General features: G+C 35.0%; 1 pseudogene; it reads right to left on the reverse strand.

The window, feature by feature from the left end:
• LOC107749745 (glutathione peroxidase 3-like) overlaps positions 1-4634 on the reverse strand; it is an 11372-nt pseudogene extending 6738 nt beyond the window's left edge.
• Between the last annotated feature and the right edge of the window lie 1820 nt (positions 4635-6454).

Raw genomic sequence — 6454 nt, forward strand, 5'->3', positions numbered from 1 at the left:
CTTCTGATATACGGTTTTCTGAGAGCACACATCCAAAGCACACGGACAGAAAGCGGTTAATCTTTTTCACGTTTCCTTGGTTGGTAGATGCACTTATAGCACTTAAAACCTGGAAAAGGTCAGATTTTCATGATATGTCACCTTTAAAGCATCAACATTCACAGAACACTGTTATTTTTAACTAAAGCAAGCGGCTGCTACGTGCATGGTTTGGCATGGCAGCAAAGAGCGCTGCATTTATAATCTCTAAAAGACATCTCAGTTCATCGCAATCTCACAAATCTCTGTTATAACACAATAAATATATGCATAATGAATCTTTCATAATGTTTACAATTCGTGTGTTATAATGAGAGGATTCATGAGCAGCATGCAAATTTCAGCACTGCATTGCTCAACGCAGCGAACACGTGTTATAGTCTAAATAGAAACTCTGCATACACTTGCCTTGCACCTGTTAATCGTTTATATTTTATATTAGTTCATGTTGCTTTTGTGCAATAGATGAATAAAAATTTATTTGTTTGAGATATTTTATGTTTAGATATTTCTATTTTGCGAGAGTCCCGTTAATCATTTTATTCTCCCGCATCCCGCACACACACGAGTGTCTACCCGCCCGCAGCAGCACTTGGCCATCTTGTCCCGCACCACACTCTGTTGCGTCGGGTCTCGCGGGAGCAGGTCTCTAATCCATTGGCACTTGACTCGACAGTGCGTGTGCTACATCCTTTTTTACAATCTCTAGATTATAAAACACTGCATTATGTCAGCAATGTAACACAGCAGTAACGTATAGAGACCTCGGCTTGTAACTATACTCTAATTACTATTTTGAAAATTATAACGCATTAATTACTCCGTTACTAAAAATGTAATCAAATTACAGTAACGCATTACTAAGTAATGCATTACTGCCCAACACTGTTAAGCAATGACCAACCTTTAAAATTGTGAAAAGAGCGTGTTCATTGACTCCATTCACATCCACCTTCTCAAATAACTGGAAATTTGGAACAAATCCATTGCCTGGACGCACATACCTGTGAAGACAAAGATAAATTTGTTTCATCAAGGGTCTGTCTACAAGGAAAACAAATAAGAGACTTTAGAGAGTTATGGCCAGATTTAGTGGCTTCAGATATCACTCCAGAAAAGAGCCTTTAGGTTCAAGATATATGATATGTGCAGTAATTTAAAGGGGATGATGGATGAGAAACACAAGCTAATTGCACACTGTCTGATGCTCAGGTAGTTGTGGCTCATGAGTGATGGCCAGTAACCTCAAGGTTAAAATGCTCTTGAGAAGCCTTAAAAGACTGTGTCTTCTGATTAAACATGAACTCACTTTAATGCAGGAAGAATTTCATAATTTTTTCCAGGCTCTTGCATCCCAAATTGGTTGCATGGAAACCCGAGGATAGTGAATCCAACATCTCGGAACTCCTCTTGTAGTGCATTCAATTCTAAATAGCATATAAATCGCTCAGTCAATACAATTATCATGAACAGGTTTCATATTTGCTCTTCAGTCTTTGCTGTCATGAGGTGTCAAATATATATTTGCACATATTAATTTGCAAGCATAAGTAATGTTTGTACATACGAATATTTTTATATTTATATATAAAAAAAAATGTATATTTATAATTGTGTTAAGTGAAATAATTTGCATGCTTACCCACATACTGAAAGGTGAGTCCTCAGAAGGTGGCCACATTGACAATGAGGACATGCTTCCCAGCAAAATGGGAGAATGGGATGTACTGGGTCCCATTTATGGTTTTCGCACAATAGTTGTGTATAGTGTCGCCTACACCTGGGTTACAGACCTGAGACAGACAAATGTAAAATAATGCTGTACCACAGTTACAAAGTAGAGAAGCATGAAAAATAACCATGAAAAATATACCATGCAAAAAGTTGGGTCGGTAAGATACTTTAAAAGAATAAAAATTCCTACTCTTATTCAGCAAGGGAGCATTGAATTGAAAGACATTTATAATGTTACAAAATACTTCCATTTCAAATAAATCCTGTTCTTTTGACCTTTCTATTCCTCAAAGAATCCTGAAAGAATCTATCACGGTTTTCACAAAAATATTAAGGAGTACAACTGATTTCAACATTGATAATAATAAGAAATGTTTCTTGAACAAAAAATCAGCATATTAGAATGATTTCTAATCATGTAACATTGAAGACTGGAGTAATGGCTGCTGAAAATTCAGCTTTGCTGTCACACGAATAATTAAATATTAAACATATTAAAACAAAAAACAGTTATTTTAAATTGTAATAATTATTTTTCATTAAATAAATGCAGCCTTGGCTTCTTTCCAAAACATTTAAAAAAATTCGACCAACCTCAAACTTTTGAACGGTAGTGAACATGAAATAAAAAGATTATTTAAACATTGCAGTGACCATTGTATTCTCACTCAAAATTGTGAAATCCCAGCCATACCCTTTGTCACTGAGCAAGCTAATTTTCAAGAAAACGGGATGTGACTAATATATGAGTAAAAAATGAATAAAACTGTAATATCATATAATAGCACTATTTCTCAGAATAGAAATGTTTTAGGGTTATATCACCTTGAAGCTGTAGTAGTGGATTTACCCTGACCGGGCAAAGTAAATGTTTACCTTTCCTTGACTTTTGCTGTTTGGTTTTTGAAGTGCTTTAAAAAAAAACAATCGGTTACAAAACAATCGGCTATTTTGCTGTATATATATCCCTGGACATAAGATCTGAACACAATTCTTGTATTTTTTTTTACCCCATTTGTTTAATTATTTCCAGTCTCAGTTACTTTGGCAACCCACTGCTGCTGCTACTGCATGGTGAAAACAGTGTGCACAATCAAATCACACTGATTTATGGGCTACAACCTAAACATCCTTACTGCATTGTGTTAAAAACATGCTTTAAAACAGAGATTATACAAGATCATTTGATGTTTCATACCAATTTGTTTCTATATTTACTTCAGTGTAACATGCAAATACTTGGATGTTGTTTACTCAGACTATTACTTTAATAAAAAGCAATGCCTTTACGTTAATTCAATAAAAATGTGCATTTGTACCTTACTCTCATGTTTTCTATTGCTGGTTTAAAGTTTTATCCAACTGAGCAACCCAGTGTTACCAAAATAGCATATTTTAAAGACTAAAAACTGCATAATAAGTATATGTCTTAACATCTTACCTGGATATTGGATAGTCCACTAACATTGTGTAGAAGACCCACCAAGACCAGAGCAGAGATCCAGGGATTCTTCTGGTTCCCCATGAGGGTGACGTGTGGCCCCTGCAGGGTGTCTGTGTGCCGTCTGAATGAAGCGTGGCTGAGCTGGATGAAAAACACTGGAGAAGAGTGACGCAGACAAGCCAATAATATCCAGCCTCATCCCACATATTGACATAGTGAATACATCCATGACCTGTTTTTTTACAGTTCTAACCTAAGATTTTGTTGTAATCTAGTTTGAAATTAATGTATTTGTCATTTGATTAAAATAACTATTGTAATGAGGCTTAAAAACCCCCACTAATCTGTTATTTGCTTGATAGTGGTGAAACAGTTGACAGTTATTTTTGTCACCAGTCTTTCATCAGCTCGTCTGCAACACTGATATCACAAAAATCCTGTTACATGCATGCAAACAAACTTCAGGTTTGCATTCACTGTAAAAAATGACCTTTTGAAGTTGTAAATAAAGCTTATTGGAATGCATTGAAAATGCTATTCAGTCTTTCTACTTAACACTGTACAGAGGATAAACCTAAAAATGTTTGATCTTGGATTTTGAATTGGACGTTCTTCCTTCCAAGGTGCCAAAATGAGGCCTTTTCTAATGCAATGAAATAAAAATGACAAATTATTATTACTCACCTCGACTCGAGCCATGATTACTGTAGGTCCCTCTTCACAGACCCATCATTTTTAAAATGATATAAAGACTTCCAACTTAAGCAATGAATCCCAGTTTTGTATTTTACTTTGGCTTCCTTTGTTTTTCATAATAATTCATTCAATTAAATAATTTAATTATTTTTCTTTTACTAGCTCAGATGGTACTGCATAGCACTGCACCTGCACATACTGGTTGCTTTATATTCTATGCAGCAGCGGACGGCTTCAGATCATCTAATGTTAAGCTTCTGAAAGTATCAAAGGTTAAGCTTAAGTATAGTGGAGTGGCAGCTTTCAGCTATTATTTGTCTAAATTATGAAAGCTGTCAAGAGTAACAAAACCACCAGGTGCTTTTATTTTAAACTTGGTTAAATATATATATATAATTTTATTGTTATTTTTACTAAGATATAATAGAAACAATAGTGCAAATGATATATAAGGGCTGTGCAAAATCAAGCACAATAAGTGCAGAATAAATGTTTTGGAAAAACTAGGTATTAAACATTTCACCATGTTAAACATGAATAATCCAAGAGGTTGCAGTGCATTTGCTATGTCAACAGAAACAGGTGTTTGCCTCCGTTTGATTAAACTATTATAGTGTTTGCAGAACAAATGACTCACTCACTTGGTTGATCGGTTGGTGGATCTTTTGCACAACACAGACTTGACTTTATAATAAAAATGGACTATGCAGCAGCTGTTTCGTCTAAGATGTTAATTCTTGTGGAAGGGGAAAAAAGGTAAATGCATAAAACAGCTCAAACAGGCATCCAAATAAAATACATTATGACAGTTTGACTGAGAGGCAGTGGAGAAAAATACAAGCAATTGTACATACAAACTAGGGCTGTGCGATATAGAAGAAAAATGCGATATTCGATATGCGATACGATATTGCTTAAAGTGTGTAAAATCAATTTCAATTATATTTTAAAATATTTATAAATGAAAATTATATAAACAATTTGTTTCACATTCTTTCTTGGAAAAGAAAGAATCACTATAACTTCTGAAAGTGACCAGCTGTGTTTTAGCAGTACATAAAAAGTAATGTCACAAATCAGAAAATGCCATTTTAACATCAGTGTGAACATACAAACCAAAAAAAATGAATGACACAAATTTGATATCATTGTAACTTTGCTTTCCATACACTTTAAGTACTCCTTCATATACCACAGCAAAAACTATAGTCTGAGAAGGTTCAAACATGATTAAAAGCAAGTGATCTCTTTAACATCAAGCAATTCTCTGCTATATACGTCGAACTAAAACTTTTACCTTTTGCAACGTTTTGATTTAAGTAGCCTATTATTAAAATGATTCAGATATCGCACGCCCTTGCGATATGCATATTGCGATATTTACATTTGCGATATTTCGATAATTTCGATATATCGTGCAGCCCTAATACAAACATATCTTGGTTGTGTAAGAATAATGATTACATATGTGATGAGGACAGAAGAGAAGCTACAGGTTCAGACATCCAGAGATGTTTGTGTATGAACAGCAGGGGCGCTGTTGACACAAAAGCGGCAAAGAAGGCGATCACGTACGATGACATGTGATCGTTACATAGGCATAGGGCTGTTCGATTCTGAAATTCTTGGAATCGAGTCCGATTCCGATTCCTGGTTCTGGAATCGATGTGATTCGATTCCCAGAATAGATTCCTCGCTGTTGTTTTCGATGCTTGTTTATTTAGATTGAAGGAACCTAATCTCACCATGATGACTGCAGGATAAAGGTCGTAGAAAGTATCCTTCTTATAATATAAAACATTATTTGTAAAAAAAAAAAAAAGACAATAAATAAATTGTAATTTTATCTGCTTTGCCCGTGAAATTAGTCATAGCCCACAGCTCAGCAGGGACATGCGTTTATCGCATGAATTGAACAAGACATAAAGTGTCTAAAACGTGCACAGTTCAGCTGAATGATGAAGTTTAATTTGACTGTATGCTTTGCACAAAATTAACAAACTGCACACTGAAACTAAATAACCAGAACATTAAAGTGCCCCTATTATGCCTTTTCGAATATTACCTTTCATGCAGTGTGTCATGTAGCTGTATATGTGAACATAAACTATCTGCAAAGTTGTGAAGCCGACAGTGCACGATAAATAAAGGTATTGTCTATCAAAAAAAAGAGTCGCCTAAATGAGTCGTCAGGAATTCGAATCTTATTCTGTTACGGCTCTACGTCATGCATGTAAACATGTTTTAGGAGACTCATAAAACAATATTAGCAACCTTAAAAATGGCATAATATGGGCACTATAGAGCTCGTGGTTTATCTGTCAATCAGATGCGCTCTAGGCCGCTGACGTTTCCTTTTAGAATTATCATTGGCTGATAGAAATGTTTTAAAAAATAGTATTTTATATGGAAATAAGATCAAGACCCTCGATCACGTCATGATCTATTCTGTCGTGCAGCGCTCAAAATTGTGGACAAGCCAGTTCCACCGTAAAATAACCTCGGAGTCGTTTTTTTTGAACTGATTCATTAAAACTATCG

The sequence above is a fragment of the Sinocyclocheilus rhinocerous genome, unplaced genomic scaffold, assembly GCF_001515625.1.
Source record: "Sinocyclocheilus rhinocerous isolate Xijiao unplaced genomic scaffold, SAMN03320098_v1.1 scaffold860, whole genome shotgun sequence".
NCBI lineage: Eukaryota > Metazoa > Chordata > Actinopteri > Cypriniformes > Cyprinidae > Sinocyclocheilus > Sinocyclocheilus rhinocerous.